We start from the raw sequence: 24,333 nt of genomic DNA, 5'->3' as shown, positions 1-24,333 counted from the left end.
GTGGCTCCTGGATGGCTCTGATGGGCCATTATTCAGCCAACTACATCTGGCCATGGGAACATCCCCTCCGTGCCCTCCTTCCTTCTTGCCCTCTTTCTTCCCTCTCTTCCTCTTTCTCTCTCTCCTCTTCCTCCCTCCCTGCTCCTCCCTTCTCTTTCCCCCTGCCCTTCCCAGCACCGCTGCTGTGTCCTGCCTGCTGGTCTCCTCACCTGTGCTTTTAAAACCGAATCTGCTGGAGCCAAGCACTGGATAACTACAGGGAAGTGACTTTAAAACCATTTCGGGTGGGGGGGGCGCCTGGGGGGCTCAGTCGGTTAAGCATCCGGCTTCGGCTCAGGTCATGATCTCACGGTTCGTGGGTTCGAGTCCCGCGTCGAGCTCTGTGCTGACAGCTCAGAGCCTGGAGCCTGCTTCAGATTCTGTCTCCCTCTCTCTCTGACCCTCCCCTGCTCGCACTGTCTCTCTCTGTCTCTCAAAAATAAATAAAAACCATTAAAAAAAAAACCATTTCAGGGGGGCCTGGGTGGCTCAGTCAGTTAAGTGGCCGACTCTTGATTTCAGCTCAGGCCATGATCTCACAGTTTGTGCGTTCCAGCCCCGCTTCGGGCTCTGTGCTGACAGTGCAGAGCCTGCTTGGGACTCTCCGTCTCTGCCCCTCTTTCTGCCCCTCCCCCCACTCGTTCTCTATCTGAAAATAAATAAAATAAACTTCAAAAATAGATCAATAAAACCATTTCAAAGTGCAGACTGCCAGGGGAGGGAGCCAGGCGGGAACGTAAATGACTATAATCCAAGGCGGAGGGGGTAAGGGTCCTGGAGATAACAGACCCACTGCTAGTGCAGGCCTTGGCCCCTGGGTTGCTGCATGCAGTTCTGGGGACAGAGACCTAAACAGGTAATTATGGTGGTTAAGATAAGGACTATAATAGAACCCGTTGCAAAGGACTGTGGGGGCTGAGAAGAAACCAAAAATTTTATCCCAGAACCTTTCGGGAAGGGGAAGCTTCCAGAAAGGGGGGCCTTGTAAGCTGGGGACTTGCAGAAAATGTCAGGACTTGAAGAGCCCAGAAGGCAGGAAGGGTGCTTCAGATCAGGAACAGTGTGGCCAACGTGCAAAGGCACAGAGTGGACCCCTGGCATCAGAAATGCCCGAAACAGCAGGTCTGTGGACTCAGGAAGCTTGTACTCACGTTCTTTGCTGCTGCACACCTTCCCGGGTGACCCAGGCAGGCGACTTTGCCTCTCTGAATGTTTGGAAAGTAGGGAGAGTAATGCCCACGCCCAAGGCTGCTGCTGTGGGCAGGGCGTGGAGAGACGGGCGTGCGGCGTGTGCACCTGCGGGTCTGCTGCTGTCGGGAGCCCCCTGTGAGAGCAGGGTCTGGACTCGCTTTCCCCCAGCATGGGGAAAAGTCCCCAGTTGTCAGCGTCTCCGAGTCTGTGACACACTGTAGGGTTCCCAGGACTTCCCAGAGTTCTCAGACCTCTTCATGTCTTCAGGACAAAGAGCTGCTCCATTTATTGAGTGCTTAGGGTATACTGGGTGCCTCGCATGTCTTCTTTCTGACCGTCTGCAATTAGACATTATCACCTGCACTTTATAGATCAGGAAACTGAGGCAGGGGGACAAATTACGTGTTGGGGATGCCCAGCTGGTAAGTGACAGAGCTGGGATCAGGCTCAGCCCTGTCTATGCCGGGGACGTGCAGCAAACGTCTGAGGACAGACGGGCGGTGCTTAGGAGCAGAAAGTGGCGGATGCAGAATTAGAGAGTTAGATCCTGCCGGCGGGGGAACAGGACCCGATGGTCCCGACTGCTCCCTCACAATCTTTCCGCTGTGCTTCATTACCTTCAGGGACAGGGAACTCACTCAGGACCCTGAGCTCTGAGCTTCGTGTGAGATTCAAGGAATCTTGAGAAAAGTCTCTCTCCGGGCCTCAGTCTTCGCATCTGAGATATTTGGGTGTGGCTCACTCCCATTATCAGACCCTGCCCCACAGAATCAATCGGGTGAGCGTGAGCAAACATTTTACAGCCGGCAGGGCACCTGTGGCCAAGATAAGCAGCTCAGGAGCCGAGCCCAGCCCTGCTCGATGGGTCATGGGAGGGAGGAGAACATTTTTTTTGTTTTGGTTTGGGTCTTGAGCAGGGAGGAAGGGTGTGAAGTGTGGAGGGTGCGGGCCAGGCACTGGGAGAAGGGCAGGAGGGCGTGGCCAGCACCCAGCCCTGCAGCAGCTCTCACCCTGGGGTACACGCTCCAGGGGGAACTCACGGAACTCAAGGGGCCGTTTTCTCTTGTTTTCTTCTGCAGAACAGGTGGTAAGTTATGTAACGTTGCACGGCATGTCCACACTCAGTGTACGTGGTAAAACTATAAACCTGCCCACTGTGTTCTGCATCCAGATGCGGTGCCCACCCAGCTTTCTTCAATAAGACATTTTCTCTGTTTAGTTCCCCTGGGTTCTGGGGAGCTCATTACCTCCCAGGCCAGCCGGGAAGGCCAAGCTGGATCTGGAATCTGGAACCTCCCATCCTCTGCCACATCCAGGAGCTCGTTAAAAACCCAGCTGCCCATCCGCCCTGGCAGTTTCCTGTTGGTTGAGGGGGATGTGGTGGGGCCAGATCTGCAGAGGGTGGGGACTGAATTTTCAACAAGCCTTCAGCTGTCTCTTCAGGTCTGGTGGCTTTGGGAAGCCCCATTTGCTCTCCGAACTGACAGGAATGGCCCCAGCGGTGCCTGGTGACAGCCATTGTATTCGCGTCCTAGGGCCACCCTAGCAAACTACTGCAGATGTGCTGGCTTAAAATAACCACTACGTATTCCCGTAATCCTGGAGGCGGGGGTCTGAAGGCAGTTTCTGGGCCACGAGGAGGAGTGGCTGGGCTGAGCTCCCCGCAGGGGCTGGGGGACTGGGGACTCTGGTCCCGCCTCCTCCCGCCTTGGACAGCTCTGATGATCCTGGCTCTATGGTTGCATCGCCCTGATTTCAGCCTCCCTTGTCTTCTCTGTGGTCGAATCTCTCTCCGCCCACCCCTCACAAGGACACTTGTGACTGCCTTCTGGGCCCCCTTGGTACTCGCAGGGTGGTCTTGCGGTCACAGAACGCTTAGTTTAACCACTTCTGCACAGTCCCTTTTGCCGTAGGAGGGATCATTCACAAGTTTCAGTGATTAAGATCTGAGCTCTGTGGAGGCCATTGTGGAACCTACCAGAATTATTGCGCCCTGTCCCTCAGGCAGGGCAATGGCTCAGCAAAGCTAAGTGACCTCCCTGAAGGCACACAGCTATACAGAGACCCCACCTTGGGTTCACTCTCTTCTATATTGCAGCAAACCTGGGGGCAATTAGATTTATTTATGATGGGACAATTCATAGGAAAGGCTGATAAATTATTAAGATCATGTGGTATCAGAAAAAAATAGGATATTTTCATTTGGGAACATAATCTGGACACTAAAAGTAATTGCCACCTATAATCAAAAAGGTCATCAGTACCGACGGACAAATGCTTCTCTCGGGATAAGTAAAGAGCCACATCTAGATCAGCGTGCAAATCGCTGACCCCTGAGAGAGAGGATTGTTCCTGGAGTTCACATTGTGCTTGACCCCTGCAAGCTCCCATGACGTTCTAGCTGATTCCAAGAATCGCCCCTTCCTTCATAAGGAGCTCCTGGGTTCCCAGACAGTGACTCAGAGAAGGAGCTGGTAAGGTCAGCAAAAACAAAAGAAAACAAAGCAAAACAATAAGCAAAGAAAACCAAAAAAAAAAAAAAAAAAGAGAGAGAGAGAGAGAGAGAGAGAGAGAGAGAGAAACAGGAAGGCAGAAAGCCCTTAGAGAAGCACCTCCGGCCCCTCCATCTCTTCTACCTTCACTGAAGCGAAAACATGAATCTTTCCTCTGTTCCAGGAGGCGTGAATCAGGAGGGATTTTGCTTCCTGTTTGAGAACCATCTGTGGTTTCCGTCTTAGCTTGATGTTGTCGAGATGAAACTGCTGAGGGACAGATGTGTGGGCGGAAGGAAGAAGGCAGGATGGTGGAGTGTGACAGTTTAGAAAGAATCACTACACACAAAGGATTCCAGGAGAAGAAGATCAAAGATGGCGGACCGTGATGCCTGAGTCCCTTCGCACCCTCCGCTGCAATGTACAGTGTGTTTAGAGCAAGTTTAGGTTCCCAGCAAGATCAAGAAAAATTAAAGAGAGTTCTCATATGCCTCCTGGCCCCCCACATGCAAACTCCCCCAGCATCAAGGTCCCCCTGTGAGGGTCGTATGTCTGCTACACCTGCATTGATGAACCTGCATTGACACACCCCATCACCCAGACACTACAGCTTACATTCGGGCTCCCTCTTGGTGCTCAACATTCTGAGGGTTTGGACAAATGTCTCATGAGGCGTAGCCACCATTATACAGAATAGTCTGACCACCCTAGAATTTTTCTGGGCCCCGACTATTCACCCTCGCCTCCCCCCTCTCCCTCCAGGCAAACACTGATCCTTTCACTGTCTCGATAGTTTTGCCTTTTCCAGAAAGTCACAGAGCTGGATCGCAGGGTCAGTACACAGTCCCTGCAGACGGGCTTCTTTCACTTAGTGACAGGCACTGAAGGTCCTTCCACATCTCGCAGCTCATTGGTGGCTTATTTCTTTCCAGCACTGAATAGTGTTCCCCTGTCTGGATGCGCCACAGCTTCTTTATCCAGTCCCCTACTGAAGGGCGTCTTGGTTGCAGGATCTGTGTTTTAATACACCCCCCAGGTGATTCTGATGGTCACGAGCATTTGGAAACAATATCCCAGGGCGCCTGGGTGGCTTAGTCAGCTGAGCTCTTGGCTTCAGATCACGTCATGATTTCATGGGTCGTGGGTTCAAGCCCCGCGTCGGGCTCTGTGCCGACAGCAAGGAGCTGGCTTGGGATTCCCCCTCTCTCTCTTTCTCTCTCTCTGCCCCTCCCAACTCTCTATCTCTCTGTCTTGTCAAAATAAATAAATACACTAAAAAAAAACCAAGTATCTCCACGCTATACTTTCACAAATATTTTTAATTTTTTTAATGTTTATTTATTATTGAGAAAGAGAGAGGGAGGGAGAGAGAGAGAGACAGAGTATGAGCAGGGGAGGCACAGAGAGAGAGGAAGACACAGATTCCGAAGCAGGCTCCAGGCTCTGAGCTGTCAGCACAGAACCTGACATGGGGCTCAATCCCACAAACTGTAAGATTATGACCTGAACCGAAGTCAGATGCCCACCAGACTGAGCCACCCAGGCGCCCCTAGACTTCTACAAATTCGACACTGCAGTTGTTCCCTTTGCCTGGATGCCTCTCTTCCTAGCTCTGCTCACAGCAGTCTTGCTCATATTTGGTTGGGACGGGTGGGGGGGAGGGGGGAGACACCTAAAATACCACCTCTGCATCCAGAATGCACTGTCTGCAATCCTGACTCCCTGGGGGTGCCCAGTCCGGCTGGAGCTGCCTGCCTCCCCCGCACTGGAATGTGAGCTCTTGCACAAGCGGTCTGGTTTTCTGCAGCTCCCAGCTCCTTGTTCGGGCTGGGTTTACAGTAGCGCATAATAAATGCCATAAGCCTGAATCACGCACAAGGACAGCAAGCTAGTAAAGTCCTACACACGACTCATGAGCAGGCAAGCCACGTAGCAGAAAGATGCGCATCACACTCCCAGGAGCGACATCTTACACACACACGTCTCTCTAGACCAGAATGCATTTCCAAAAAAAGAACTGATAAAATCATTTTTCCCCCAACCGTGAGGAAAAGAAGTGAACGTAAACCAAGCACTGTCCATCTGCTGACACTGTTTTTGGGTGTTTTTTGGATTTTTTTTTTTTTTTTGCTTTTTCTATCTTACTATTCCTCACCACCCAAGTGGGTATGTGGAAATAGAAGTGATGCTCAGAGACGTTCAGTAACTTGCTCTAGGTCACACAGCCAGCGTTCAGTGTGGGCCAACAGGAGCATTGTAGACGCGCTCACCACTTGCTGGGCCAGCCCTCGTCTGATTAGACTCCAGCTCAGCTGATAAGTGGACGCCGTAAAACAAGTGGGTGGGAGTGAGAGGGCTGTCCCCCACCCAGTAGTCACCTCCCACGAACATTATAAACAGCCCGCGGCAGGCAGACGTGGAGGAAGGACAGGGATGTGGGCATGCGCGCACGAGTCGGCATCTCTGGGTCCCACGGGAGCACCGCCGGGAGCACCACTGAGCGCACGCGCGATGGGGATGAGCGTTAGTGCTCCAGCCTCGTGTCCGAGGTGCGCCCGCTGTCTGGCAGGGCTCAGAAATCCGGGGCCCACCACCCGGTGAGTATGTGCCCCTTTCTGGTTTCTTCCATGCAACCTCCTCCCCTCTGGTCCCCATCCCCCCTTCTGTCACTGTCTACTACGTCCTCAGGCCCCTGAATTTGTGGAGGAACAAGAATTCATGGTGACCCTTTGGCTAGGTGCAATGCTAGGTCTCGAATATACAGAGAAAACTCTAGGACATGCAGATCTGATGAAGGAGTCCCTGAAAGTCACACAGAGGGTGGGAGAGAATCAGGATTCCGGCTTCCTTTCCTCCAGTTCCCAAATCCGGCATCTTTGCCTTGAAGGCCAAAGAGGGCTTCGTGGTGCTGAAAAGCAGAGCTTTGGGGAGCAGTGGTTGGGCCTCTTGGAGAAGTGGGAGGGGGAAGGGGAGTTGTTAACTGCTTGTGCAAACACTTCCGATACCGTACTGTCTATGCCTAGAAGGGTCTTACATAGTTCCCCTAGGTCCTCACTGCTGCTGTCCATGAGGGAGACATTACTGTGATACTCAGCCTCTATTTCGCACCAGGATTTCAAGACAGTGTTTAGGTGGCCGGTCCAAGGGCACACGATTGATGGGATTTAGAGGTTGGATTTGAACCAGGGCAGTCTGGACCCAGCTTTCCTGCCCTAACCAGAGTAACTTGCCGTGCAAGGCTGGCCAGGCCGCGCCCTGCGCTGGTGGAGGCTGAAATCCAGCTGGGATCCTGCTCTCTGGGGCCCTGCACGCTGGCATGGGGCTGCTGGCGGGGAGGGGCACCTTTGTGTGCCTTCCACTCAGGGACCGCGAGCCAGGCTTGGCCTCCTGGGAGCGACAGCAGCTGAGCGCATCACGGCTCTTGTGATTTGCCCCATTGATTTTTTTGTTTTTAATCATGACCTTCTCAAAGCCATTTAAGAGCACAGATAAAAATGCCAAGTGCGTGGAGGCTGTGAAATGTAGTTCTGCCGCCAGCCACGACGGGAGGGCCAGCTCAGACGTTCTTCCTCCAGCGGACGGAACCGAGTTCCGGGAGAGTCTTCCCGGTGGGCAGCTTGGCAGAGGTGTCTGGGCCTCGAGGCCGCACAGTTGACTGGGAGGTCCCTCTCCTAGGAATCAATGTGGCTGAGACTCTGTCGGCCCCTGTGAAGATCCCAGTGGGGATGTAAGAGCAGAACCCTGGAAGTGGCCCCTCCTCGCAGGAGGAAATTGGTCCCATCAACTATGGTGTGTTCCAACTTGACCTTGAAGTGAAGGCGGTAGATTTGCTCATGAACCACGAGCGTTCACAAGGTCTAGTTCAAGTGCAGGGCATTTCGTATGCCACGAGACTGTGTTTGTGTGGGTGTGGGTATTAACTCATTGTGTTGCAGGCAGCAGAGAGCAGGGCTGGCGCTGGCCTGAGCATGGGGCAGGGTGGACAGGTTACGCAGCTTCCCGTGTCTCCAGGTGCAGGACTCAGACCCAGAGCCAGACTACCGTGTGACTCATACGGTGTGACTCACTATTGCCGTGCCTCAGTTTCCCTGCACGGAAAACGGGCGTGCTCATAGTACTTTCCTCTGGGAGGTGTTTTGAGGATTCAATGCGTGTAACCCCCCTAGGCTTTTTCCTTGCAGGCCTGGAAGGCAGTGCGCCCTGGAGTCTTCGATCTGTTGAAGCCTGCAAGAAAATGCGGGAAAAATGTGCTCAGACGGCACAGGCCGTTGGCTGTCTCTAAAGAGCGTTGATTGTTGAACTCACACATTCCATAGCGTTTAACATTATTGGAAAAAAGACTGAATTATTCTTGCAGTCAGGAAGAGAAACAATTGATGTCAAAAGAAGACCCTGGTAACAGGCCCTGGAGGATAGCTCAGTGCCTCCTTCTGCTATATTCCCTGGAATAATGGGGGGGGGGGAGGGGGGTGGCGGGGACTCAGGACTCAGGCCCTGGACTCCCCCCCAGGCTGCCGACTCTCCCTGCCCCCCACCTGCCTGGGTCTGGTCCTTATCACTATCTCTGGTCTTACCCCCTGGGTTGTCCCTTTGTAAATCAGCCTCCTGGCGGCTTGGGAGCGCTCCCAGGACAGGGACTGCATGGAATGCATGTCTGCGGTGGTGTGGTGCCCAGTGAGGGCTTGCTGAGGACTCGGTCTTGAAGGCGTTACTCAAGGGTGTGTGATAGGGGACCCAAGGGTCTATTGGAGGAAGTTTCTTCTACAGTCTGACAGTAAGCCCTCCCGCTGACCCCTCTGGAATGCTCTTGGCACTTGTTTCCAAGTCAGGCCCTGAGGAATGAACACTGTGTGTTAATCACAGAGCAAAACAATGCATTCTGGACTCCACCTCGGGGTGGTCGTGCGGCGGCCAGCTGCTGCGGATGCTGTCCCCAGGGAAGGGACCTCCAGGCCTTCAGGCCGGGGTGATAGCTCCTGGCGTCTGGATCCTCCAGGGGCCGACCACGGAAACCGGCCTGTCAGCAAACAGGAAGCGTTTTTACTGTCAGGCTTGGATGCATGCGTGCGTGTGTGTGCATGTGTGCGCACACCCACACACCCCCAAACCAAACAAAAGCAAGAGCAAAAACAAGACATGATGAAAGAGGCAACAATAAAGGGTTGGGGGGGGCAAAGAAAGAAAGGGACGAACGAATGTGTTTGTGGGCCGTAGAAAGCCAGGAGTCCGTAATTCCTGAAGCCCTTCTCCATTTCCCAGACGAATACTCTGAGAGGTTACAGCTTGCCCAAAGCCACCAGGAGTTAGTGTGTGGTCCCGGATGAAGGTTTCTGATCTCTGGCCCAGACTTTCCCCTTTGTTTTGTCCTTGAGGCCAACGGTCTGCCCGCCTGAGTGGCAGGACCTCTCAGGAGAAAAATCAGGGTCCCCAGTCTCCCCCTAACCCCCACTCCTACCTTTTCGCAGGAACCCTTGTGATAGGCAGGTGCTTCCAGAGGCTGAGGCTGCCACCCCAGGAGGGGGCCAGAGATGAGGGACTGGGACCATCACATAAGTCCTGGGATCGGGGTAGATGGAAGCTTCTCTGAAATTGGACGTTCATGGCGAGGGATTGACGTCAGCTTTGGAGCTATAGACCCTCGGGCTTGGATCGCCGGCTCTTTCCCTTCTAAGCCCGGCGAGCGAGGATGAGTGAGAGAAGCTTCTGGGCGTCGCGTCGCTGTACTCAGGTTTAACATGGGACAGCACACAAGTCTGTGTGCAAGATCCAGTTAGTCTAAATAAGGCCCCAGGGCCTCAAGCAGGTGCTGCCAGGTTCAAGACCGCTGGATGGGCCGGACGTGGATCTTGTGGAAGCAAACAGTCCTGTGCGTTTGCAGGAGGTGAAGTCCGTGTTTTCCTACTGGTTTGCACAGGCGGGTCCTACTCTCCATGCTGAGATGGCTGTAGTCAGGGTGGCAGCTGGTACTGGGGACGGAGACTCTCAGAGAGGTCAGCTCAGGACTTACAAACTCCGCTACCAGCTCCCCCTAGATGTCAGGGAGGGGAGAGTGGAGGTGGGGGAGGGGAGGCTTCAGGCTCCCTGTGGGGGGGGGTGAGGGGAGGGAAGGGGGTGGATAGCACTGACCCAGGGAACAAAGCCTCCAATCCCCACAACCTCAGTTAGCTTTGTGACTTCGGGAAAGTCACTCAGCCTCTCTGAAGCCTGATTTTCACAACCGCCCCAGGAAAAGTAGCATCTCGCAGGCAGGTGGTGAGAAGTAACTGAGTATGTGAAACAAGGTGTGTCATAGGTACCCATCCGCGGGACTCATCCCTACACACACACACACACACACACACACATGGGCTGCCCGGCTTCCCTTCCCAAGGCCCCATCTTCCCTGCCTGGATTCATTGCTTGCGTCCGAGTAGCAGTCACCAAAAGGCAGTCTTCGGCGTGTTACATTTATGATTTTTGCCATAATTCAAACACATTTTGCAAAATGTATTACTTCATTTTTTAAAATAGTTAATGGATCCCCTTATGGAAGCTGAAATAGAAAAAAAAAAATTAAAGGTAAGCATGACATCTCCGTTCAAAGTGAAGATGCCGTTTTGCTGGTGATACACTGAACTCACTGGTAAAAATAATCACAACCCCCAGCCAACGAGGCATTAAATCCTGGCTGGGAAGGACCTGGGCCCAGAGGTGGCCCTCTCCTTGTGCAAGAAGAAAAAGCACCCGCGAAGCATCTGGACCAGGGCCAGATTAAGCTCGCTCCCTGGTGGATCCAGGAGGGCGTAAGGGGAATAACTTCTGTCCTCTGTGATTCATGGAATGCCTGGAGTAATTCAGAAAGTGATGGCGGGGGAGGGGTCCCCACCCCGTCTCTGTGAGTTTCGCTCCTGCTCCCTGGGGACAGGGGGCCTGGGTGATCCCGTGGGTCCCTCCCACTGGGACTATCAGTGAGCCTAGAAGGGACAGCCGGGCTGAATGGGAAGGAAGGCGTGTGGGGTGTGCAGAAGCCTGGATGGGCAGGGGTGGGCGCAGGACAGGAGCACAGTCTAGGGCGCCTGAGGACGCCCCGCTTGCCAGTTTCCTCTCCGCACAGGCCTGTGGCCATGCAAACCAGGAAGAGGGCTCTCCCTAGGAACCACGCCTGCCTTGATCTTGGATTTGCCACCTGGTTTAAGCCACCTGGCCCACGCTGTTTGGTCACAGCAGCCCCAGCTGCCCAAGGCAGGGAGGACGAGGCCCATGAAGGGGGGTCAAAAGACTGGAGTTTTGTCCCTCTTCTGCTGGTGTGACTCTAGGCCAGGGTTGCCCTTCTCCGGGACTCAGTTTCCCCATATGTAAAGGAAGAACCATTACCTCTACAGGTAAGGCGTCCTGACCTTCTGATTACAGGAAATGCCTGCACCTTAGCGGACCTGGGCCAGGGATCCAGAACTGGGTGGAGTCTGGTGCTGCCAGGCTGGAAACTGCCTAGAAGGACCCCCTGCCAGAGGGCGGCACCCCCCGTCAGGTACCTCACACAGCACTTTTGGGGATGGCCTGGGGTCAGCACCAGGGCGAAGCTGGGCAGACTGGGAGGCACAGGACACACCGGTCTCCCATCTGGTTAAACATTTGCCTGCGTTGGCTCCTTTCCAGAGCAGTGGACACGGCCTTGCGCACACGTGAGCTGAGGGCTTAGACAGCAATTCTGCGATCTGGGTTTTTATTTAACTGGAAGACGAATACACAGGTACTTGCTCCCTCCCGGCCATGTCCCCCACCGCACCCCCCAGCTGACCCTGGCTCCACTCAGGGTCAAGGTCAAGCAGGGCCTCTCAGGCCACCCTTGCCAGGGAAAGAGCCGGAGGTCTTCATGCTGAAGGGGCCATCTCGGGGGCAGTGCGTCCGGGCGGTACCCCAACCTCTCCAAGCACAGTCTGTGCCCTTGTAAGATGGGCTAATAAGTGGTCTGAGGGTTGAGCCCCCTGGGTCTCCACCCTGCCCCCTCACGTCCTGCTCTGTGAGCTCCTTGCTGTTCTCACGGCCACTCTTCCTGTTCTTGACCTTCGTGTTTCTGCCCGGGCCACCTCTGCCCTTCGCTGTGGGGGCCGCAGGTGGGGGTCAGGCTCAGGAGTGGGCAGTCTCTCAGGGATTTCTTGTCTCCATCACAGATAACAGGTGATGCTAGAGACAGTCACCTCTCCCAACCTTGATGTGATGTCGGTATAGCAGGGGACAGCCTTGGGGTCTTCTCAGGGTCGCTGGGAGGACGAAGGAATGTTCTGTGTCACCAGTCAGAGCCTTGATGAAAAGCAGTCACTATCAGTGACACCATCCCAAAGCCCCCTGGCCAGCCCCCAGCGCCCTGCCCCCAGCCCCTCCCTCGCCCTCCGTGGAGTAAAACGTTTCTTCCTTTCTCTCCTGTGCCATGCTTATCTCTAAAGTGTATTCTCTGCTGGGCTTTACCATCGCTTTGGCTTGTGATGGTGGGGAGTGCCTCCTGGGCAGGGACCACCCCCAGGTCAGCAGCATCCGACCAGGGTCAGCCTCTTGAATGAATGAATAAGTGGGTGAGTGAATAACTGAAATGACAATGACCTCTCCAGCCCCATGGGAAAATGCTCTCGGTCTTCCGATCAATAGTGATGTGTCCCACTTTCTAAGTCACGCCCTAGAAAACGGTCCCCAGACTCAGATGCATGACACAGTGATCAGTGGACCAGACAGCTGGGCAGGGCTGGGGAGGGAGGCCGGAGAGGTCACAGGGCCCGGTCCTGGTGCCGCACGCCCCCTGCGGTGGGCTGCCACACAGGTCCCCACCCTTCCCTCCCGCCCTCCCTGGCAGAGGGCTCGCTGGGCTGTCAGAGGCACAGGGCCAGCATCAGAGAGTTAAATCACACAGGACGCCGCCCTGGATGAACTGGCCAGACGCAAGGGGCCCCGTGAGGGGAGCCCTGTCCCTGTGCAGAGCCCGGTGAGGCCGCCCCCACCCCACTTCCACATTCAGCCCCGGGCGGGCCGGTGCCCTAGAGTCGCACTCAGGCAGACTGGCGTGTCCTTAAGGATCTCAATCAAACACCAAGAGATCAGATCCCATTTTATTTTATTTTTTTGGCACCATGCCTTATTTTACTTTATTTTATTATTTTATTTTGTTTTGTTTTGTTATTTTGTTTTGTTTTATTATTGTTACGTTATTTTGTTTTGTTTTATTATTACGTTATGTTGTTGTTTTGTTTTGTTTTATTTTATTTTATAGAACACTACAACAATTATTCTTACACCTACTTCCTCAGATTCAATAATGTTCACGTTTTACTTCTGTTTTTGTTGGTATTTGCTGTGGCATTTGAAAGTAAGATACAGACACCGTGATCGACTGCCGCTAACTACTCCCACAAATATCTTCTAAAAATGACGGCATGAGCTCACAAAACCACATCCTATAGCTCAAATCAGAAAATTAATGACACGTTACTAATATAGTTTAATACTCAGTGCATATTCAAACATCCCGGATTATCCTCCAAGTAATTTTCATAGCATTTTCCCCTCACATCAGAATCCAGCTGAGAGCCACACAGTGTTCTGTATGGGACACATTCTAAGTCTCTTAACCTAGAGGTGTGTGTCTGTCTGCACCTTTAAAAAAATTTTTTTTTAAAGTGTTTATTTTTTTTAAGGGAGAGACAGACAGAGTGCAAGTTGGGGAGGGGCAGAGAGAGAGGAAGACACAGCATCTGAAGCAGGCTCCAAGCTCCGAGCTGTCAGCACAGAGCCCGACGTGGGGCTCGAACCCACGAACCGGGAGATCGTGACCTGAGCTAAAGTGGGATGCTTAACTGGCCAAGTCACCCAGGCACCCTGCACCTTTTTATTGCTCGTATTTTTTTCCCGACATTGGCTGCGGGTCTGAAGGGGGCGAGAGGTTGTGGAAAATGGCCCAGGTGCTGGAAACACCCACAGTCCCCTCATCCATCTATAGCTGGTCCCCAGCCGGGCCTGAACCTGGCCATTTGTAGAGCTCTCTGGTGGTGTTTGTTAGTGAAGGAGCTCTTGTGACCTTCTCAGAGATAAAGGGGAGGCCCATTCCGTCGGGGGCGCCCGGAGGGCCTGAACAGAAGATGCACTCTGCAGATGAGGCACCGTTGTCACCTCACAGGGCTCCTGGGACGAGGTCAGGCAGGTGGGGGCATCTGGGTTACTCTGGAGCCTCGCACACTGTATCACCTGCCAGCCCTGCTCCAGCCCGTGTGCTGTCTCCTGCCCCATGCCACATCCCCGCTGCCTTCTCCCCTCAGGTCCACGGAAAGCCCTGGACCCCTACAGACCTGCCCTGGTTCAGTGTAAATTCCAGATTGATGAAAGCGTTCACCATCACATATAAAAATACACACATCCATGCAAACATGACACTAGAGATATGGCTGAACATCGCTGGACTTGACCAGGATGAGAAAGAGCTTCGAGCATGACCTCAGAAGCTGAAACCGCGCCGAGAAGAAAGGATGGATCTGAGCGGATCAGCTGTAATGACGGGCCAGACAAACTGGGGGGAGAAGATGAACCGCGAAAACTAACTTCTGACGTCACATCTCCAACACATGAGCTTTGATCCGTAGAACTGATGCACAGAGTGAGAGTTTGGGTTTTCTATTGGGATCCAATAAACGACCCCAAAGTAATGGCTTGTAAAGACAATCATCCTAGGCATTGGCTCGGACAGGGCTTGGCACGGCCAGGTCCTCTGCTGGGTGAGCCCGGCCACCAGCGAGGTCACCGCCACTCACCGGCTGGCTGTCGGGAGCTCAGCCAGAGCTCTGAGCTGGAGCCTCGGTTTTCTTCCAGAGCCTTCTCCAGGTGGCCAGTCCAGGTCTCTGGCTGTACCGTGGTGTCATAGTGCGTGGCTGCCAGCTACGAAGACAGCACAAGCAGGAGAGGGGAGGCTCTCTGACGGCTGAGCCCTGAAACCCTCCCCATGTGACTTCTGCCTCATTCTGTCTATTACAGTAGGTCACACAAGTCCCCCAGATGCAAGGGGGGAGGGAGCACAGGCAATGAATGCCAGAGGACGCGGCTCATTGGAAACACCCAGTAACATTCTGCCACAGTAAGAGATTAAACAAAATCCCAGCAGAAAAATCGACTATGGATAAGAATAAAAAATTCATATAAGAAATACAAATGCCCAGGGCACCTGGGTGGCTCAGTGAGTTAAGCGTCCAACTTCAGCTCAGGTCATGATCTCACGTCTCTTGAGCTTGAGCCCAGCGTGGGGCTCTGTGCTGACAGCTCGGAGCCCGGAGCCTGCTTCGGATTCTGTGCCTCCTCTCTCTCTGTCCCTCCCCCACTCATGCTCTGTCTCTCTCTCTCCCTCAAAAATAAACATTTAAAGAAAAAAAAAAGCAATACAAATGGCCAACAGACAACAAAATATAGCCAACCTAATGACTCTTGAAGAAATACGCGTTTGAATTTCACCTAATTTCTCCCTACCTGAGGAAGGAGGAGGGAATTGGCAGGATTCACAGAGCCCCGTTGGCATGGAAATTTCTGTAGGTCTTCTGGAGGAGCATTCTCACACAATGTGTCAAAAATCCCTGAACCCAGTGATGCTCTGGATTCAGCAATTCCACAGTTGGGACTTTCTAGAACGTTTCAGTAAGGGAATACTCCTAGAAGCATACAGCGTTAAATTAGAATAGTAAGAGACTAAACGTAGATGAAATGAAGTGTTGTATTGGTTGGAATACAATTCAGGAAATGACGTCTTTATGAATTTGGCTTTTAAGCCACTGACGTTGCATCAGAAAATATTTGCCACCCTTCCTGCCCTGTGTCACCCAGAAACATTCATCTACTCGTCCATTCCACACACGTAGTGAGTGCCACATGGGGACAGTAGTTACGCCTTTGGAGTATTTCCATAAATATTAATTACTAAGTATCACACAGTACGAACAGCATGGTTGAATGCACATTGACAAGCTCACCTCTTTCATCCAGAAGTCAACTAAAATTAGACCCAGAATGAATAGAATTGCACCTAATGCTGCAAAAATGAAGGCAAACATATTGACATCGTGTCCTTGTCTTCCAATAAAAGCTTGGTTAAAGAAAATATTATGTATCCATTAAATGGAACTCTATAAATCTGAGTAGGGAATGAGGTGACACCATGTCCATGATATGGTTACACAAAATAAAAAGATCTCTTTTTATTCTATTTATTATATTTTTAAAATTTTGTTTATTGAGGCAGCTGGGTGGCTTAGTCAGTTAAGCGTCTGACTTCGGCGCAGGTCATGATCTTGCTGTTTGTGAGTTTGAGGCCCGCATCGGGCTCTGTGCTGACAGCTCAGACCCTGGAGCCTGCTTAGGATTCTGTGTCTCTCTCTCTGCCCCTCCCATGCTCATGCTCTGTCTGTCTCTGTCAAAAATAAATAAACATTAAAAAAAATTTTTTTTAATTTGTTTAACTTCTAGCTGAACAATTTGGACAGCATGTCCCCAATTATGTAACGCATATAAAAGGGAAATTTTCAAAAATATAAACAACCATTGTGTTGGTTGGAACGTCTGGAGAGTGATCTTTAGAGGTAGAAGAAAGACTCACTGCTTACTTTATGCCCTTGGGCGCTGCAAGGGACTGAATGTTTGTGTCCCTTAAAATTCTAACGTCCTCCCGATGTGAAGACATTGGGAGGTAGGGACTTGGGAGGTGGTTGGGTCAGGAGAGTAGAGCCCTCGGGAATGTAGTTAGTGTCCTTATATAAAAGACACCCCAGAGGTCCCTCCCCCTTCCCCCAGGAGAGGATGAAGCGAGAAGATTGCCATGTGTGAACCAGGAAGCTGGCTTCGACCGGACAGCCTTGGCCTTGGACTCAGCCTCCAGAACTGAAAGAAATAAATTGCCTTTGAAACCACTCGGCCTGTGGTGTTTTTGTTACAGCAGCTGGAATAAACTACAACGGGCACCTTACGGGATTTTTGGACTCAGTATGTGTGTTTTATAAAAATACTGTAATAAAATATTTACGATGTATCAAAGGCAGTGTTTTCACTAGAATATCTTAGGATGCCTTTGAAATTCACTCATGGGCGGATCCCTCTGTTCGCTGGGTCATTCAACAATTTGGTGGCAGTCACATCTCAGGTGGAAAGACACAAGGGACGGGACTCAGAGTCCAGGGGATGACCCACAGGAGCAGGCACCAGCCGGCAGGGGCTCAGGTCAGTGCTGCAGCGGGCAGGGGGCTCAAGAGAGAGGGACGTCCTGAGTCAGCTGACGCATGGCGTAGGGCTGTGGAGGGCGCAGCTGGCAGGGGAGGGGCTTCAGGAAGAAGGGGCCACCTGAGGTGGGCTCTGAGAGGGTGTGCACTTGTGCCAGGTGGGGAAGGCCAGGCAGGAACTTGGCATCCAACAGCACAAACAACTAATGTTTCCAAATCAACTGACCTGTTTGGCAGGGATGGGAAATTCATAAGCCAAAGGGAAGAGAGAGAAATGGGGCAGAACATCCAGATGGGGCAGAACATGGGAGGCGCTGTATGGATCATCCCCAGAAGGAACCTCGGGTTTTTGTTGTCGTTGTTTTTTTCCCTCCAAGAGAGCAGAAAGCTGCTCTCGCCAGTCCCAGTCACCATGACAACCAAAGACCCTCTGTTCAGAGTGACGGGCTTCGCATCTTCTCTCCCAGAGTAGCTTGAGGTGCTCATGAGCCTATGACATCCAGGTGGGTCCCCGTGAGGACGACCCATGCCTTTTCTTAGATGCTGAGATGCATTTCAGCGAGACAGCGCGGGCGGCTGAGAGGTCCTGGTTGGCCACTCGCCTTTCTGTCATTCAGGGTCCCAGTTCACAGGACTGGTGTGACCATGGCTTGATTCCCGGAGGTGTGACCCCGGGCAAGTCGCTTTCTCTCTCTCTGAAGAACTAGCAACCCAGGATCAACCAACTCTCAGGATTGGTCCAAAGATTCCTGTGACACTGGCCCTCATCGGGTGCCGCCCGTGAGAGTCACCGTCACATGCCTGAGCCCCGTCCTCCACGCATGCAGGTGAAGGCGTCCCCCCCGGGCACCCGTGGACGCAGCCATCTCGCGCCCCGCTGTGCTCCTTCTCTCCTGCGCCTTCAGGGTCCTTCAGCCAAGTCCCCAGCCACTGCTCCCTTTAGGGTGCTTCCGTCACACAAAGGAAGACGGCAAGCTTTTCTGAAAACACGAATCTGACGACATCTTTCTCCTGCTTGCCATCCTCCAGCGGTTCCCAGGTACCCAAAGGGCACTCAAAGCCCCTTAGGAGGGTGTATGTACAAGGACCTTTCTGGCGGGCTCGCATCTACCCACCAGACTCAATTCGAGATTTTCCAACCCCTGCACTTTGTGCCCAGTAAAAGTGATCACTAATCAGTTCTAAATAGGACGCTGTATTTGCTCATGCCGCCTGCCCTTCCACAGGCTCTTCCACGCTGCCTGGAAATACCAAGCCCTCCAATCCGTTTGCTGGTCCACAAGAGTTATCTCAAGGGTTATGGCCCTTCAGCCCTACCTACCTGCCTACCGGGCTGGGTTGGGTGGCCCTGTCCTGTGCTCCCACAGCTCTCTGGGCAACCTTGGCCATGACCGCGCCTCAGCCAGGGCTTAGCTCTTCTCTCTACCAGCCTCCCCACTGACCTGGAGCAGCCAAAGGGGCCCAATTCAGGGAAGGTGCGAATCAATGACAGAACAGATGGCCCCAGGCCAACCTGGTGCATGAGTGAAAGCACTTCGCTTGCAGCTCCAGACACAGTGGCCCCTGCCTGGGAGCCTGCACAACACGTGGAAACGACTGCTGTCACCTTCCTCTCTGGGAGTAAGTTTTCCTTCCAAGGCTGTTTCTAGACGTATGGAACATGGACAGTTTAGCACCTTCCCATTATGAGAAGAGAGATGATTTCTGACCACGTATATTTCCCCCTTTGTGTGGACATGTTTCCATTAACTTCAGAGGCCTTCCGTGGGTCAGTGGACCTCAGAACCCAGCCTGTGACTTCTGCCTCTGTACCTGTTTTGCCGATGGGGACACTGAGAGGGAGAGACTTCAGGCCCCAGGCCAGCTGCTGGACAGAGCCGGTCCTGAGGTCCGCCCAGCATGCCGTGCACTCAGGCACGGCCTGACTCTTCTCCTGGTGGGGGAGGGGGGGTCTGTACCCTCCAGGGCATGCTGTGTCCATGCGGACCTTTACCCCAAATCCTCCTCCCCTCAGAAATGGGACTATTGTTCACACTTTTACAGATAAGAAAACAGACCCAAAGTTTAGTGTCCCAAGGTGAGCAGCAGAGAAGGACTTGGACTGAGACCATCCACGTCCACTGGAGACACGCACACACAGCCCATATCCTGAAAAGCAAAGAAACGGATTTCTAGAGACTTTTTAAAGGGCAAAGACACACGGAGATTGCTGGTCCCTTAGAGGCCAGAAGAAAGTATACAGCAGAAAGCCAGGCAAGAATCACTGAAGGAACACGAAGTATTAAGTTTCCTAAGTGGTGTTTACGTGCCTAAAATTCCACCATGACCCTCCAGGAAGCACATCTTCTTCCTGACCTACTTATTTCCTTCTAAAAAAACCCGACTGGTTCTAAGAGTACATATCCTGTGCTTTCTGGAAATCAACACCAGAGACAGCACGGTCTGCACACACACACTTTTTAGAAAACACGTGGAATGCTCTAACTTTAATACAAAGCAGGAATCAAAGAAAAATGATTTGTGGTACACCGATTCGGATTTTACTCAGCAAATACCTGGGCCCGACCGCACTGAAAAGCCACTAACAAAGCAACCAACTTGCCCACACCTATAAATAAAAAATCACCACAAACACAATTACAAATGCCGACCGACATGGGTGTGTTTTGCTGGTGACTCAAAGCATTTCTGTGAGTGATGTGATTTTCCAAAACAGCGAACAATTCTTGGAAAAACCCCAGGGCCAACAAAGCACAAATGTCCCTTGATTTACACGGTAGTTGCATTCTAGAAAATTCAGGGAAGATTAAAGCCCTGAAAAACTCCCTTGGGTGTCGATGGGTAATAGACATGGATTTTGAGCTCAGAGCATGAAAAAAACGATTTTACTTGCCTGGATGTCTGGTGGGGGATTTTTAAGTAGGCTGGGATGTGGAGGAATCCGTGCTGTACAGTAAAGGAGCCGTGCAGGGGCGGGGAGATGCCTCTCTAACGCACGGCAGCCACCGCGTGGCACATGAGGGTGGAGAGAGGAAAACGTGGTGGGAAAAATGACCACTATCACTTGCATACTTTTTACCCTGTGTCAGAGGCTGTTCTGAATGCTTCTGATATATATATCTCACGTTTATTTAATTTGGAAGAGAGAGAGAAAGAGTGAGCATGAGTGGGGGAAGGGGCAGAGAGAGAGGGTCAGAGAGAATTCAAACGGGCTCTGCGCTGTCAGCCCAGAGCCCAGTGTAAGGCTCGATCTCATGAACTGTGGATTCATGATGACCTGAGCTGAAATCAAGTCAGACACTTGACCCACTGAGCCACCCAGGTGCCCCTAAGTGCTTTTGATATATTAACTCATTGAACTCTCACAAAATCCATACGAGGCTCTCTTACGACCACACTCATTTTACAAATGAAGAAACTGAGGCATGGGCTGCTTATAGGACTGCCTTGAGGTCACACTGATGAAAGGCGTTCTGTTAATCACATCAAACGCCCACGAGTGCCCACCATTTGCAGGGGCTGTGCGAGCTGGGGAGAGCGTGGATATCAGCCCTGCTCAGGGTCCACAGGAAAGAGCGTATGTGAACTGAGTGCCGCTGATGCCTCAGGTCCTGTGCTGGCGGGCACACCAGCGGGTCCTCTCAAATGCACCTCGGCCCGGTCCCCTCCCTCCATGGGCACCGGCCACCCTCGGCCGGGACTGGTACTGGCGCGCAGGGACAGCCGGGATTGTCTCCTCGCTGATCTGGACATGGCCAGCCTCGCCCCCACACCGCCACGCAGCAGTCAGAAGGATCGCCCCGCTGCCCCGCTGCAGACCTCGGGGTCGCCCCTCAGCCTGGACGGAGCCGGAGCCCCGGGTCAGCCGGCCAGCCTTCCCTCCGCAGCTCCAGCCTCCCAGCCTTCATCCCGTCCCACCCCACCCTCCAGGGCTGCGTTGGCCTTGGCTGGGTCCTTCCTGCCCTTCAGGCCGATCTCAGAGCCGACCCCAGGCCCCTTCACCTCTCACTGATGGTGCTGGGGCCGCCCCTCTTCCCGCCCCCCCTCCCTGGTCAGTGTCACGGGGTTGTGTCATCTGGGACACACGTGCCGCCAGGGCAGACACAGGTTCTCCGAGTCGCCCTGGATTCTCCTGGCACACAGCTGGCCTCCACGTAAGAGGATAAACGGGTGAAGGAGTAGATGAGCAGTAATGGGTCCCCCCCACACTTCACACAGCTTGGGAGGTGAGCGTTATAATGCTGTTCTTCAGAGGGGTGACCGGGCCCCTGAGGGAGCCCATGACGGTCCAGATAACCCTCCTGGCACCGGACCCTGGCCCATCCCAGCCCCTGGGTGGCCCTGCAGCCCAGGAAGTGGGGGCGGACTTCACAGGAGTCAGGGCACCCACACATGGGCTCCGGGAGGCTGGAGGCCAGGCAGGGAGGCCTCTGGGGGCCCCAACCTACACTCCTTCTCTGAGTAGATTCCTCAGGGTTGACTCACCCTCTTCCCAGGAAAACTTGAAGCACTGCTTCCAGAAGGTTCCAGAAGGTTCCAGAAGGGCTACCACATCTGCGGGTGGTGGAACTGCCTGGTGGGTCTGTGCATTTGGGAATCAACCCTGGGAGAAGAGAGACCTTGTCACGTAGCTCTCCAGAGAGAGAGGTGACGGTGTTGACTTAATAGAACCCCACGGTGGCGCCTCATTAGGCCCAGACCCAAAATCTCGGGTCCGTTGTTTCTTTAGCTAAGACTCAGGGAGTTGCCAAATTCCAGCCAGAGGAAAACACCCAGGAGCCCAGAGCCAGAGTGAAGTCATCGACTGGGGAGGGAGTCAGGGGCAGGACAGGTGAGCCGGCAGAGAGCATGGGCTCAGACAGCCCCAGACTCTCAACAGCTCCTACCCTCGGGCAGCCAGACTTCCATCCGTCCTCAGTTTACCTTCCTAGAAAATAGAATGGGCTTGGGTGCACCCATCACCAGACACATCACCAGATTGTCATGCAATTAAATGAGAGAACGAGGTGAAGCAACTGCCTCTCCCTTACTCTGAAGGTCTTTCCCACATTAGTGGGACCCTGGAGTTTCTCGCTAACGTGGGAGCATTTGTAAGCCCACATCGTGTTGCTCTCCACTCCATGAAGGAACATGATATCAAGGTTCGTGAGTTCGAGCCCCATGCCGGGCTCTGTGCTGACAGCTCGCAGCCTGGAGCCTGCTTCCAATTCTGTGTCTCCCTCTCTCTCTGCCCCGCCCCTGCTCCCACTCTGTCTCTCCCTGTCTCAAAAATAAACAAACATTAAAATAAACCACCACTCCTACAAGCTGTAAAATGAAGTGGTCCAGTGAACGACCACTAACCCAAGCCCTGTTGGTAAGACTCGCGGTCTAAAGAAGTTTCTTAAAAAGAAAAGGGAGGAGTTTTGTCATTTCGGCATAGGCGGGCCAAGCCTGACTAATGCAGTGAGATGTATCAATCCTGACTGTGGCGAAAGAAATTCCTAGTGGTGAGATCCCAGACTTTGTGAGTGACATCATTTGGGTTTGGGCTGTATTACTCAAGATGCACCGGATTGCCTGGCAGTAAAACCCCAAATCTCAGTGATTTTAAACCACAAAACTTTATTACTTCCCGGCCCTGTGAGTCTGGTAGACTGGAAGGAGCTCACACACTATGTCGCCTTACCTTTAAGGGCTGTTAGGACCACCCATCAGGAGCGTGGCCGCTCACTCTCACAGGGGGAGTGACAGAGGGTGATCTGCCTTGGCTCTTAAATAAAGCTCAAGCTTGGAAGCCCCACCCACCACTTCCGGCTCACACCCCATTGGCCAAGCCTGGTCACATGGCCACACCTTGCTTCAGGTGGGGAGGGAGGCTCACTTCTCTCATTAAGTCTGGCCAGAGAAGGAGGCAAATCATGAGAGACTCTTGAATGCTGAAAACAAACTGAGGGCTGAAGGGGGAGGGAATACAGGGATGGGGGGGTGATGGTCATGGAGGGGGGCACTTGTGGGGAAGAGCACTGCTTGTTATGTGGAAACCAACTTGACAATAAACTATAAATAAAACAAAAAAATACAAAAATAAAATTTAAAATCTATAAAAAAAAACCCTAAAAATAGAACTACCCTGCAATTCAGCAATTGAACTCTTAGGTATTTACCCAAAGGATACAAAAATACAGATTCAGTGGGGTGCACTCAACCCAATGTTTGTAGCAGCGGTATCAACAGTGACCAAAGTATGGAAAGGGCCCAAATGTCCATCAACTAATGAATGGATAAAGAAGAGGTGGTGTATATATATGTACACACACAACAGAATATTACTCGCCGATCGAAAAGAGTGAAATCCTGCCATTTGCGACATGGATGGAGCTGGAATGTAGTATGCTAAGCAAGACAAGTCAACTAGAGAAAGACAAATACCATATGACTTCACTCCTATGTGGAATTTAGAAAACAAAACAGATGAACACGTGGGAAGGGGCAAAAGAGAGAAGAGGGAAACGAACTCCAAGAGGCTTTTAAGGACAGAGAGCAAACAGGCTTGATGGAGGGATGTGGTAGGAGACCGGCTAGATGGGGGACGGGCATTAAGGAGGCACTTGTTGGGATGAGAACGGGGTGTCGTACATAAGTGGTGAATCACTGAAGTCTACTGAAAAAAACAAAAACAAAAACAAAAAAACTCTGGCCGGAGAAGGGGAACGCCCGGTGGATGGCATCAGCGAGAGCCACCATTATTTTACCTGCTCCCCTCACTTGGACTTGAGCCCTTTGCTCAAGCTTCTTTGGACTCCTTGCCTCAGTTGCCCAAACCCAACAGGGTTTTCTGTGGCTGTCTGAAACCCCGCCAGCACCTTCCACCTGTTTCCCGCCAGGGAGAAGCCTCTTCCCACACGTTCGCCTCCATTCCCAGATTGAGAACCTCTCAAGATGACAGCATTTTGTCCCTCCGTCTCCCCAGGTCCCAGGCCGGCGGAGATCCTCAGCCAATTACGTGTGAGTGAACGGAGTCTTGTTGGGTGTCGGGCAGAGGAACCCGCTGGGGCTCAGCCAGCACCGAGGTGGGGGCCACAGTGGAGGCAGGACTTGCATCAGAGGGCTGTTTTGACACAAGCTGTTGAAATGTAGGTAATGAGCATGGGAACCAAAAGCCCAGTGGAAATCACTTTCTGATGGTTCTATCCCATGTTAAGCCTTGTCTGGGATCCTGGTCCTGCCACTGGCTTACCACGTGCCTTGGGCAAATTCTGTCCCCTTTGGACGTGGGTGTGTCCGGGAGCAGGTGGGGAAGGACTCATTCGGCTCACAGGCTGCAGGAGCCCCAGGCCTCCCACCGCTTCAGAGCCCCGCCAAGCCTGTGCACATTCACTTCAGAACTTCTTCAAACACCCTGTCAACCCCCCAGGGCT

General features: G+C 52.8%; 2 long non-coding RNA genes across 2 annotated transcripts; one reads left to right on the top strand and one right to left on the bottom strand.

Annotated features, from left to right (window-relative positions):
• Positions 1-10,523: 10,523 nt before the first annotated feature.
• LOC115279344 lies at positions 10,524-12,032 on the top strand. The gene is made up of 4 exons (XR_003903379.1): positions 10,524-10,596; positions 11,112-11,229; positions 11,358-11,451; positions 11,873-12,032. It is a non-coding gene; the product is annotated as an uncharacterized LOC115279344 (long non-coding RNA).
• LOC115279345 lies at positions 11,430-15,341 on the bottom strand. Its single transcript, XR_003903380.1, has 3 exons — positions 15,198-15,341; positions 14,492-14,615; positions 11,430-12,002 (listed from the first exon to the last, which is right to left on the bottom strand). It is a non-coding gene; the product is annotated as an uncharacterized LOC115279345 (long non-coding RNA).
• Positions 15,342-24,333: the final 8,992 nt, after the last annotated feature.

Source organism: Suricata suricatta, chromosome 15 (genome assembly GCF_006229205.1).
Source record: "Suricata suricatta isolate VVHF042 chromosome 15, meerkat_22Aug2017_6uvM2_HiC, whole genome shotgun sequence".
In the NCBI taxonomy this organism is placed as follows: Eukaryota; Metazoa; Chordata; class Mammalia; order Carnivora; family Herpestidae; genus Suricata; species Suricata suricatta.
This window is presented reverse-complemented; position numbering and strand designations above follow the sequence as displayed.